The sequence below is a fragment of the Carcharodon carcharias genome, chromosome 24, assembly GCF_017639515.1.
Source record: "Carcharodon carcharias isolate sCarCar2 chromosome 24, sCarCar2.pri, whole genome shotgun sequence".
NCBI classification, from domain to species: Eukaryota; Metazoa; Chordata; class Chondrichthyes; order Lamniformes; family Lamnidae; genus Carcharodon; species Carcharodon carcharias.
The window spans coordinates 101,583-115,722 of record NC_054490.1 but is presented as its reverse complement, the minus strand read 5'-3'; positions in this window follow the sequence as shown (position 1 = coordinate 115,722).

Genomic DNA, 14,140 nt, shown 5'->3' with positions numbered 1-14,140 from the left:
TGTTCACATCCTTCCTATAATGTGACACCCAGAATTGTGCACAATACTCCAGCTGAGGTCTAACTATTCTCTCCAATGTGTTCACATCCTTCCCATAGTGTAACACCCAGAACTGTACACAATACTACAGCTGAGGTCTAACTATTCTCTCCGATGTCTTCACATCCTTCCAAACAACACCCAGAACTGTACACAATACTCCAGCTGAAATCTAACTATTCTCTCCAATGTGTTCACACCCTTCCCATAGTGTGACACCCAGAACTGTACACAATACTCCAACTGACTTCTAACTATTCTCTCCAATGATGTCACATCCTTCCCATAGTGTGACACCCAGAACTGTACACAATACTGCAGCTGAAGTCTAACTGTTCTCTCCAACTTTGTTCACATCCTTCCCATAGTGTGACACCTAGAACTGTGCACAATACTCCAGCTGAGCTCTAACTATTCTCTCCAATGTGTAAACATCTTTCCTATAGTGTGACACCCAGAACTGTGCACAATACTCCAGCTGAGGTCTAACTATTCTCTCCAATGTGTTCACATCCTTCCCATAGTGTGACACCCAGAACTGTACACAATACTCCAGCTGAGCTCTAACTATTCCCTCCAATGTGTTCAAATGCTTCCCATAGTGTGACACCCAGAACTGTGCACAATACTCCAGCTGAGGTCTAACTATTCTCTCCAATGTGTTCACATCCTTCCTATAATGTGACACCCAGAATTGTGCACAATACTCCAGCTGAGGTCTAACTATTCTCTCCAATGTGTTCACATCCTTCCCATAGTGTAACACCCAGAACTGTACACAATACTACAGCTGAGGTCTAACTATTCTCTCCAATGTGTTCACTTCCTTCCCATAGTGTGACACCCAGAACTGTACACAATACTCCAGCTGAGGTCTAACTATTCTCTCCAATGTGTTCACATCCTTCCTAACAACACCCAGAACTGTACACAATACTCCAGCTGAAATCTAACTATTCTCTCCAATGTGTTCACACCCTTCCCATAATGTGACACCCAGAACTGTACACAATACTCCAACTGAGTTCTAGCTATTCTCTCCAAGATGTCACATCCTTCCTATAGTTTGACACCCAGAACTGTACACAATACTCCAGCTGAGGTCTAACTGTTCTCTCCAATGTGTTCACATCCTTCCCATAGTGTGACACCTAGAACTGTGCACAATACTCCAGCTGAGGTCTAACTATTCTCTCCAATGTGTTCACATCCTTCACATAGTGTGACACACAGAACTGTGCATAATACTCCAGCTGAGGTCTAACTATTCTCTCCAATGTGTTCACATCCTTCCTAACAACACCCAGAACTGTACACAATACTCCAGCTCAAATCTAACTATTCTCTCCAATGTGTTCACACCCTTCCCATAGTGTGACACCCAGAACTGTACACAATACTCCAAATGAGTTCTAACTATTCTCTCCAATGATGTCACATCCTTCCTATAGTTTGACACCCAGAACTGTACACAATACTCCAGCTGAGGTATAACTGTTCTCTCCAATGTGTTCACATCCATCCTATAATGTGACACCCAGAACTGTGCACAATACTCCAGCTGATGTATAACTATTCTCACCAATATGTTCACATCCTTCCCATAGTGTGACAGCCAGAACTGTACACAATACTCCAGCTGAGGTCTAACTATTCTCTCCAATGTGTTCACATCCTTCCCATAGTGTGACACCCAGAACTGTATACAATACTCCAGCTGAGGTCTAATTTTTCTCTCCAATGTGTTCACATCCTTCCCATAGTGTGACACCCAGAACTGTACACAATACTCCAGCTGAGGTCTAACTATTCTCTCCAATGTGTTCACATCCTTCCTAACAACACCCAGAACTGTACACAATACTCCAGCTGAAATCTAACTATTCTCTCCAATGTGTTCACACCCTTCCCATAATGTGACACCCAGAACTGTACACAATACTCCAACTGAGTTCTAGCTATTCTCTCCAAGATGTCACATCCTTCCTATAGTTTGACACCCAGAACTGTACACAATACTCCAGCTGAGGTCTAACTGTTCTCTCCAATGTGTTCACATCCTTCCCATAATGTGACACCTAGAACTGTGCACAATACTCCAGCTGAGGTCTAACTATTCTCTCCAATGTGTTCACATCCTTCACATAGGGTGACACACAGAACTGTGCATAATACTCCAGCTGAGGTCTAACTATTCTCCCTAATGTGTTCACATCCTTCCCATAGTGTGACACCCAGAACTGTGCACAATACTCCAGCTGAGCTCTAACTATTCTCTCCAATGTGTAAACATCTTTCCTATAGTGTGACACCCAGAACTGTGCACAATACTCCAGCTGAGGTCTAACTATTCTCTCCAATGTGTTCACATACTTCCTATAGTGTGACACCCAGAATTGTGCACAATACTCCAGCTGAGGTCTAACTATTCTCTCCAATGTGTTCACATCCTTCCTATAATGTGACACCCAGAACTGTGCACAATACTCCAGCTGAGCTCTAACTATTCTCTCCAATGTGTTCACATCCTTCCCATAGTGTGACACCCGGAACTGTGCACAATACTCCAGCTGAGGTCTAACTATTCTCACCAATATGTTCACATCCTTCCCATATTGTGACACCCAGAACTGTACACATTACTCCAGCTGATGTCCAACTATTCTCTCCAAAGTGTTCACAACCTTCCCACAGTGTGACACCCAGAACTGTACACAATACTCCAGCAGAGGTCTAACTATTCTCTCCAGTGTGTTCACATCTTTCCTAACAGCACCCAGAACTGTACACAATACTCCAGCTGAGGTGTAACTATTCTCTCCAATGTGTAAACATCATTCCCATAGTGTGACACCCAGAACTGTACACAATACTCCACCTGAGGTGTAACTATTCTCTCCAATGTGTAAACATCATTCCCATAGTGTGACACCCAGAACTGTACACAATACTCCAGCTGAGGTCTAACTATTCTCTCCAATGTGTTCACACCCTTCCCATAGTGTGACACCCAGAACTGTACACAGTACTCCAGCTGAGATCTAACTATTCTCTCCAATGTGTTCACATCCTTCCCATAGTGTGACACCCAGAACTGTACACAATACTCCAGCAGAGGTCTAATTATTCTCTGCAATGTGTTCACATCCTTCCCATAGTGTGACACCCAGAACTGTGCACAATACTCCAGCTGAGGTCTAACTATTCTCTCCAATGTGTTCACATCCTTCCCATTGTGTGACACCCAGAACTGCACACAATACTACAGCTGAGTTCTAACTATTCTCTCCAATGTGTTCACAACCTTCCCATAGTGTGACACCCAGAACTGTACACAATACTCCAGCAGAGGTCTAACTATTCTCTCCAATGTGCTCACGTCTTTCCTTACAGCACCCAGAACTGTACACAATACTCCAGCTGAGGTCTAACTATTGTCTCCAATGTGTTCACATCCTTCCCATAGAGTGACACCCAGAACTGTACACAATACTCCAGCTGAGGTCTAACTATTCTCTCCAATATGTTCACATCCTTCCTAACGGTGCCCAGAACTATACATGATACTCCAGCTGACGTCTAACTATTCTCTCCAAAGTGTTCACATCCTTCCCATAGTGTGACACCCAGAACTGTACACAATAATCCAGCTGAGCTCTAACTATTCACTCCGTGTTCACATCCTTCCCATATTGTGACACCCAGAACTGTACACAATACTCCAGCTGAGGTCTAATTATTCTCTCCAATGTGTACACATCCTTCCCATAGTGTGACACCCAGAACTGTACACAATACTCCAGCTGAGGTCTAATTGTTCTCTCCAATGTGTTCACATCCTTCCCATAGTGTGACACCTAGAACTGTGCACAATACTCCAGCTGAGGTCTAACTATTCTCTCCAATGTGTTCACATCCTTCACATGGTGTGACACCCAGAACTGTACACAATACTCCAGCTGAGGTCTAACTATTCTCTCCAATGTGTTCACATCCTTCCCATAGTGTAACACCCAGAACTGTACACAATACTACAGCTGAGGTCTAACTATTCTCTCCAATGTGTTCACATCCTTCCCATAGTGTGACACCCAGAACTGTACACAATACTCCAGCTGAGGTCTAACTATTCTCTCCAATGTGTTCACATCATTCCAAACAACACCCAGAACTGTACACAATACTCCAGCTGAAATCTAACTATTCTCTCCAATGTGTTCACACCCTTCCCATAGTGTGACACCCAGAACTGTACACAATACTCCAACTGAGTTCTAACTATTCTCTCCAATGATGTCACATCCTTCCCATAGTGTGACACCCAGAACTGTACACAATACTCCAGCTGAGCTCTAACTATTCCCTCCAATGTGTTCAAATGCTTCCCATAGTGTGACACCCAGAACTGTGCACAATACTCCAGCTGAGGTCTCACTATTCTCTCCAATGTGTTCACATCCTTCCTATAATGTGACACCCAGAATTGTGCACAATACTCCAGCTGAGGTCTAACTATTCTCTCCAATGTGTTCACATCCTTCCCATAGTGTAACACCCAGAACTGTACACAATACTACAGCTGAGGTCTAACTATTCTCTTCAATGTGTTCACATCCTTCCTAACAACACCCAGAACTGTACACAATACTCCAGCTGAATTCTAACTATTCTCTCCAATGTGTTCACACACTTCACATAGTGTGACACCCAAAACTGTACACAATACTCCAACTTAGTTCCAACTCTTCTCTCCAATGATGTCACATCCTTCCTATAGTGCGACATCCAGAACTGTACACAATACTCCAGCTGAGGTCTAACTATTCTCTCCAATGTGTTCACACCCTTCCCATAGTGTGACACCCAGAACTGTACACAATACACCAGCTGAGGTCTAATTATTCTCTCCAATGTGTTCACATCCTTCCCATAGTGTAACACCCAGAACTGTACACAATACTACAGCTGAGGTCTAACTATTCTCTCCAATGTGTTCACATCCTTCCCATAGTGTGACAGCCAGAACTGTACACAATACTCCAGCTGAGGTCTAACTATTCTCTCCGATGTGTTCACATCCTTCCAAACAACACCCAGAACTGTACACAATACTCCAGCTGAAATCTAACTATTCTCTCCAATGTGTTCACACCCTTCCCATAGTGTGACACCCAGAACTGTACACAATACTCCAACTGAGTTCTAACTATTCTCTCCAATGATGTCACATCCTTCCCATAGTGTGACACCCAGAACTGTACACAATACTGCAGCTGAGGTCTAACTGTTCTCTCCAACGTGTTCACATCCTTCCCATAGTGTGACACCTAGAACTGTGCACAATACTCCAGCTGAGGTCTAACTATTCTCTCCAATGTGTTCAAATGTTTCCCATAGTGTGACACCCAGAACTGTGCACAATACTCCAGCTGAGGTCTAACTATTCTCTCCAATGTGTTCACATCCTTCCTATAATGTGACACCCAGAATTGTGCACAATACTCCAGCTGAGGTCTAACTATTCTCTCCAATGTGTTCACATCCTTCCCATAGTGTGACAGCCAGAACTGTACACAATACTCCAGCTGAGGTCTAACTATTCTCTCCGATGTGTTCACATCCTTCCAAACAACACCCAGAACTGTACACAATACTCCAGCTGAAATCTAACTATTCTCTCCAATGTGTTCACACCCTTCCCATAGTGTGACACCCAGAACTGTACACAATACTCCAACTGAGTTCTAACTATTCTCTCCAATGATGTCACATCCTTCCCATAGTGTGACACCCAGAACTGTACACAATACCGCAGCTGAGGTCTAACTGTTCTCTCCAACGTGTTCACATCCTTCCCATAGTGTGACACCTAGAACTGTGCACAATACTCCAGCTGAGCTCTAACTATTCCCTCCAATGTGTTCAAATGTTTCCCATAGTGTGACACCCAGAACTGTGCACAATACTCCAGCTGAGGTCTAACTATTCTCTCCAATGTGTTCACATCCTTCCTATAATGTGACACCCAGAATTGTGCACAATACTCCAGCTGAGGTCTAACTATTCTCTCCAATGTGTTCACATCCTTCCCATAGTGTAACACCCAGAACTGTACACAATACTACAGCTGAGGTCTAACTATTCTCTCCAATGTGTTCACATCCTTCCTAACAACACCCAGAACTGTACACAATACTCCAGCTCAAATCTAACTATTCTCTCCAATGTGTTCACACCCTTCCCATAGTGTGACACCCAGAACTGTACACAATACTCCAACTGAGTTCTAACTATTCTCTCCAATGATGTCACATCCTTCCTATAGTTTGACACCCAGAACTGTACACAATACTCCAGCTGAGGTATAACTGTTCTCTCCAATGTGTTCACATCCATCCTATAATGTGACACCCAGAACTGTGCACAATACTCCAGCTGAGGTCTAACTATTCTCACCAATATGTTCACATCCTTCCCATAGTGTGACACCCAGAACTGTACACAATACTCCAGCTGAGGTCTAACTATTCTCTCCAATGTGTTCACATCCTTCCCATAGTGTGACACCCAGAACTGTATACAATACTCCAGCTGAGGTCTAATTTTTCTCTCCAATGTGTTCACATCCTTCCCATAGTGTGACACCCAGAACTGTACACAATACTCCAGCTGAGGTCTAACTATTCTCTCCAATGTGTTCACATCCTTCCCACAGTGTGACACCCAGAACTATGCACAATACTCCAGCTGAGGTCTATCTATTCTCTCCAATGTGTTCACATCCTTCCCATAGGGTGACACCCAGAACTGTACACAATACTCCAGCTGAGGTGCAACTATTGTCTCCAGTCTGTGCACATCATTCCCATAGTGTGACACCCAGAACTGTACACAATACTACAGCTGAGGTCTCACTATTAACTCCAATGTGTTCACACCCTTCCCATAGGTTGACACCCAGAACTGTACACAATACTCCAGCTGAGGTGTAACTATTCTCTCCAATGTGTACACATCATTCCCATAGTGTGACACCCAGAACTGTACACAATACTCCAGCTGAGGTCTAATTATTCTCTCCAATGTGTACACATCCTTCCCATAGTGTGACACCCAGAACTGTACACAATACTCCAGCTGAGGTCTAATTGTTCTCTCCAATGTGTTCACATCCTTCCCATAGTGTGACACCTAGAACTGTGCACAATACTCCAGCTGAGGTCTAACTATTCTCTCCAATGTGTTCACACCCTTCCCATAGTGTGACACCCAGAACTGTACACAATACTCCAACTGAGTTCTAACTATTCTCTCCAATGATGTCACATCCTTCCCATAGTGTGACACCCAGAACTGTACACAATACTCCAGCTGAGCTCTAACTATTCCCTCCAATGTGTTCAAATGCTTCCCATAGTGTGACACCCAGAACTGTGCACAATACTCCAGCTGAGGTCTAACTATTCTCTCCAATGTGTTCACATCCTTCCTATAATGTGACACCCAGAATTGTGCACAATACTCCAGCTGAGGTCTAACTATTCTCTCCAATGTGTTCACATCCTTCCCATAGTGTAACACCCAGAACTGTACACAATACTACAGCTGAGGTCTAACTATTCTCTTCAATGTGTTCACATCCTTCCTAACAACACCCAGAACTGTACACAATACTCCAGCTGAAATCTAACTATTCTCTCCAATGTGTTCACACCCTTCACATAGTGTGACACCCAGAACTGTACACAATACTCCAACTGAGTTCCAACTATTCTCTCCAATGATGTCACATCCTTCCTATAGTGCGACATCCAGAACTGTACACAATACTCCAGTTGAGGTCTAACTATTCTCTCCAATGTGTTCACACCCTTCCCATAGTGTGACACCCAGAACTGTACACAATACACCAGCTGAGGTCTAACTATTCTCTCCAATGTGTTCACATCCTTCCCATAGTTTAACACCCAGAACTGAACACAATACTACAGCTGAGGTCTAACTATTCTCTCCAATGTGTTCACATCCTTCCCATAGTGTGACAGCCAGAACTGTACACAATATTCCAGCTGAGGTCTAACTATTCTCTCCGATGTGTTCACATCCTTCCAAACAACACCCAGAACTGTACACAATACTCCAGCTGAAATCTAACTATTCTCTCCAATGTGTCCACACCCTTCCCATAGTGTGACACCCAGAACTGTACACAATACTCCAACTGAGTTCTAACTATTCTCTCCAATGATGTCACATCCTTCCTATAGTGTGACACCCAGAACTGTACACAATACTGCAGCTGAGGTCTAACTGTTCTCTCCAACGTGTTCACATCCTTCCCATAGTGTGACACCTAGAACTGTGCACAATACTCCAGCTGAGGTCTAACAATTCTCTCCAATGTGTTCACATCCTTCCCATAGTGTGGCACCCAGAACTGTACACAATACTCCAGCTGAGCTCTAACTATTCCCTCCAATGTGTTCAAATGCTTCCCATAGTGTGACACCCAGAACTGTCCAGAATACTCCAGCTGAGGTCTAACTATTCTCTCCAATGTGTTCACATCCTTCCTATAATGTGACACCCAGAATTGTGCACAATACTCCAGCTGAGGTCTAACTATTCTCTCCAATGTGTTCACATCCTTCCCATAGTGTAACACCCAGAACTGTACACAATACTACAGCTGAGGTCTAACTATTCTCTCCAATGTGTTCACATCCTTCCCATAGTGTGACACCCAGAACTGTACACAATACTCCAGCTGAGGTCTAACTATTCTCTCCAATGTGTTCACATCCTTCCTAACAACACCCAGAACTGTACACAATACTCCAGCTGAAATCTAACTATTCTCTCCAATGTGTTCACACGCTTCCCATAATGTGACACCCAGAACTGTACACAATACTCCAACTGAGTTCTAGCTATTCTCTCCAAGATGTCACATCCTTCCTATAGTTTGACACCCAGAACTGTACACAATACTCCAGCTGAGGTCTAACTGTTCTCTCCAATGTGTTCACATCCTTCCCATAATGTGACACCTAGAACTGTGCACAATACTCCAGCTGAGGTCTAACTATTCTCTCCAATGTGTTCACATCCTTCACATAGTGTGACACACAGAACTGTGCATAATACTCCAGCTGAGGTCTAACTATTCTCCCTAATGTGTTCACATCCTTCCCATAGTGTGACACCCAGAACTGTGCACAATACTCCAGCTGAGCTCTAACTATTCTCTCCAATGTGTAAACATCTTTCCTATAGTGTGACACCCAGAACTGTGCACAATACTCCAGCTGAGGTCTAACTATTCTCTCCAATGTGTTCACATACTTCCTATAATGTGACACCCAGAACTGTGCACAATACTCCAGCTGAGCTCTAACTATTCTCTCCAATGTGTTCACATCCTTCCCATAGTGTGACACCCGGAACTGTGCACAATACTCCAGCTGAGGTCTAACTATTCTCACCAATATGTTCACATCCTTCCCATATTGTGACACCCAGAACTGTACACATTACTCCAGCTGATGTCCAACTATTCTCTCCAAAGTGTTCACAACCTTCCCACAGTGTGACACCCAGAACTGTACACAATACTCCAGCAGAGGTCTAACTATTCTCTCCAGTGTGTTCACATCTTTCCTAACAGCACCCAGAACTGTACACAATACTCCAGCTGAGGTGTAACTATTCTCTCCAATGTGTAAACATCATTCCCATAGTGTGACACCCAGAACTGTACACAATACTCCACCTGAGGTGTAACTATTCTCTCCAATGTGTAAACATCATTCCCATAGTGTGACACCCAGAACTGTACACAATACTCCAGCTGAGGTCTAACTATTCTCTCCAATGTGTTCACACCCTTCCCATAGTGTGACACCCAGAACTGTACACAGTACTCCAGCTGAGATCTAACTATTCTCTCCAATGTGTTCACATCCTTCCCATAGTGTGACACCCAGAACTGTACACAATACTCCAGCAGAGGTCTAATTATTCTCTGCAATGTGTTCACATCCTTCCCATAGTGTGACACCCAGAACTGTGCACAATACTCCAGCTGAGGTCTAACTATTCTCTCCAATGTGTTCACATCCTTCCCATTGTGTGACACCCAGAACTGCACACAATACTACAGCTGAGTTCTAACTATTCTCTCCAATGTGTTCACAACCTTCCCATAGTGTGACACCCAGAACTGTACACAATACTCCAGCAGAGGTCTAACTATTCTCTCCAATGTGCTCACGTCTTTCCTTACAGCCCCCAGAACTGTACACAATACTCCAGCTGAGGTCTAACTATTGTCTCCAATGTGTTCACATCCTTCCCATAGAGTGACACCCAGAACTGTACACAATACTCCAGCTGAGGTCTAACTATTCTCTCCAATATGTTCACATCCTTCCTAACGGTGCCCAGAACTATACATGATACTCCAGCTGACGTCTAACTATTCTCTCCAAAGTGTTCACATCCTTCCCATAGTGTGACACCCAGAACTGTACACAATAATCCAGCTGAGCTCTAACTATTCACTCCGTGTTCACATCCTTCCCATATTGTGACACCCAGAACTGTACACAATACTCCAGCTGAGGTCTAATTATTCTCTCCAATGTGTACACATCCTTCCCATAGTGTGACACGCAGAACTGTACACAATACTCCAGCTGAGGTCTAATTGTTCTCTCCAATGTGTTCACATCCTTCCCATAGTGTGACACCTAGAACTGTGCACAATACTCCAGCTGAGGTCTAACTATTCTCTCCAATGTGTTCACATCCTTCCCATGGTGTGACACCCAGAACTGTACACAATACTCCAGCTGAGGTCTAACTATTCTCTCCAATGTGTTCACATCCTTCCCATAGTGTGACACCCAGAACTGTACACAATACTCCAGCTGAGGTCTAACTATTCTCTCCAATGTGTTCACATCATTCCAAACAACACCCAGAACTGTACACAATACTCCAGCTGAAATCTAACTATTCTCTCCAATGTGTTCACACCCTTCCCATAGTGTGACACCAGAACTGTACACAATACTCCAACTGAGTTCTAACTATTCTCTCCAATGATGTCACATCCTTCCCATAGTGTGACACCCAGAACTGTACACAATACTCCAGCTGAGCTCTAACTATTCCCTCCAATGTGTTCAAATGCTTCCCATAGTGTGACACCCAGAACTGTGCACAATACTCCAGCTGAGGTCTCACTATTCTCTCCAATGTGTTCACATCCTTCCTATAATGTGACACCCAGAATTGTGCACAATACTCCAGCTGAGGTCTAACTATTCTCTCCAATGTGTTCACATCCTTCCCATAGTGTAACACCCAGAACTGTACACAATACTACAGCTGAGGTCTAACTATTCTCTTCAATGTGTTCACATCCTTCCTAAAAACACCCAGAACTGTACACAATACTCCAGCTGAAATCTAACTATTCTCTCCAATGTGTTCACACCCTTCACATAGTGTGACACCCAGAACTGTACACAATACTCCAACTTAGTTCCAACTATTCTCTCCAATGATGTCACATCCTTCCTAACAACACCCAGAACTGTACACAATACTCCAGCTCAAATCTAACTATTCTCTCCAATGTGTTCACATCCTTCCCACAGTGTGACACCCAGAACTATGCACAATACTCCAGCTGAGGTCTATCTATTCTCTCCAATGTGTTCACATCCTTCCCATAGGGTGACACCCAGAACTGTACACAATACTCCAGCTGAGGTGCAACTATTGTCTCCAGTCTGTGCACATCATTCCCATAGTGTGACACCCAGAACTGTACACAATACTACAGCTGAGGTCTCACTATTAACTCCAATGTGTTCACACCCTTCCCATAGGTTGACACCCAGAACTGTACACAATACTCCAGCTGAGGTGTAACTATTCTCTCCAATGTGTACACATCATTCCCATAGTGTGACACCCAGAACTGTACACAATACTCCAGCTGAGGTCTAATTATTCTCTCCAATGTGTACACATCCTTCCCATAGTGTGACACCCAGAACTGTACACAATACTCCAGCTGAGGTCTAATTGTTCTCTCCAATGTGTTCACATCCTTCCCATAGTGTGACACCTAGAACTGTGCACAATACTCCAGCTGAGGTCTAACTATTCTCTCCAATGTGTTCACACCCTTCCCATAGTGTGACACCCAGAACTGTACACAATACTCCAACTGAGTTCTAACTATTCTCTCCAATGATGTCACATCCTTCCCATAGTGTGACACTCAGAACTGTACACAATACTCCAGCTGAGCTCTAACTATTCCCTCCAATGTGTTCAAATGCTTCCCATAGTGTGACACCCAGAACTGTGCACAATACTCCAGCTGAGGTCTAACTATTCTCTCCAATGTGTTCACATCCTTCCTATAATGTGACACCCAGAATTGTGCACAATACTCCAGCTGAGGTCTAACTATTCTCTCCAATGTGTTCACATCCTTCCCATAGTGTAACACCCAGAACTGTACACAATACTACAGCTGAGGTCTAACTATTCTCTTCAATGTGTTCACATCCTTCCTAACAACACCCAGAACTGTACACAATACTCCAGCTGAAATCTAACTATTCTCTCCAATGTGTTCACACCCTTCACATAGTGTGACACCCAGAACTGTACACAATACTCCAACTGAGTTCCAACTATTCTCTCCAATGATGTCACATCCTTCCTATAGTGCGACATCCAGAACTGTACACAATACTCCAGTTGAGGTCTAACTATTCTCTCCAATGTGTTCACACCCTTCCCATAGTGTGACACCCAGAACTGTACACAATACACCAGCTGAGGTCTAACTATTCTCTCCAATGTGTTCACATCCTTCCCATAGTTTAACACCCAGAACTGTACACAATACTACAGCTGAGGTCTAACTATTCTCTCCAATGTGTTCACATCCTTCCCATAGTGTGACAGCCAGAACTGTACACAATACTCCAGCTGAGGTCTAACTATTCTCTCCGATGTGTTCACATCCTTCCAAACAACACCCAGAACTGTACACAATACTCCAGCTGAAATCTAACTATTCTCTCCAATGTGTCCACACCCTTCCCATAGTGTGACACCCAGAACTGTACACAATACTCCAACTGAGTTCTAACTATTCTCTCCAATGATGTCACATCCTTCCTATAGTGTGACACCCAGAACTGTACACAATACTGCAGCTGAGGTCTAACTGTTCTCTCCAACGTGTTCACATCCTTCCCATAGTGTGACACCTAGAACTGTGCACAATACTCCAGCTGAGGTCTAACTATTCTCTCCAATGTGTTCACATCCTTCCCATAGTGTGGCACCCAGAACTGTACACAATACTCCAGCTGAGCTCTAACTATTCCCTCCAATGTGTTCAAATGCTTCCCATAGTGTGACACCCAGAACTGTGCACAATACTCCAGCTGAGGTCTAACTATTCTCTCCAATGTGTTCACATCCTTCCTATAATGTGACACCCAGAATTGTGCACAATACTCCAGCTGAGGTCTAACTATTCTCTCCAATGTGTTCACATCCTTCCCATAGTGTAACACCCAGAACTGTACACAATACTACAGCTGAGGTCTAACTATTCTCTCCAATGTGTTCACATCCTTCCCATAGTGTGACACCCAGAACTGTACACAATACTCCAGCTGAGGTCTAACTATTCTCTCCAATGTGTTCACATCCTTCCAAACAACACCCAGAACTGTACACAATACTCCAGCTGAAATCTAACTATTCCCTCCAATGTGTTCACACCCTTCCCATAATGTGACACCCAGAACTGTACACAATACTCCAACTGAGTTCTAGCTATTCTCTCCAAGATGTCACATCCTTCCTATAGTTTTACACCCAGAACTGTACACAATACTCCAGCTGAGGTCTAACTGTTCTCTCCAATGTGTTCACATCCTTCCCATAGTGTGACACCTAGAACTGTGCACAATACTCCAGCTGAGGTCTAACTATTCTCTCCAATGTGTTCACATCCTTCACATAGTGTGACACACAGAACTGTGCATAATACTCC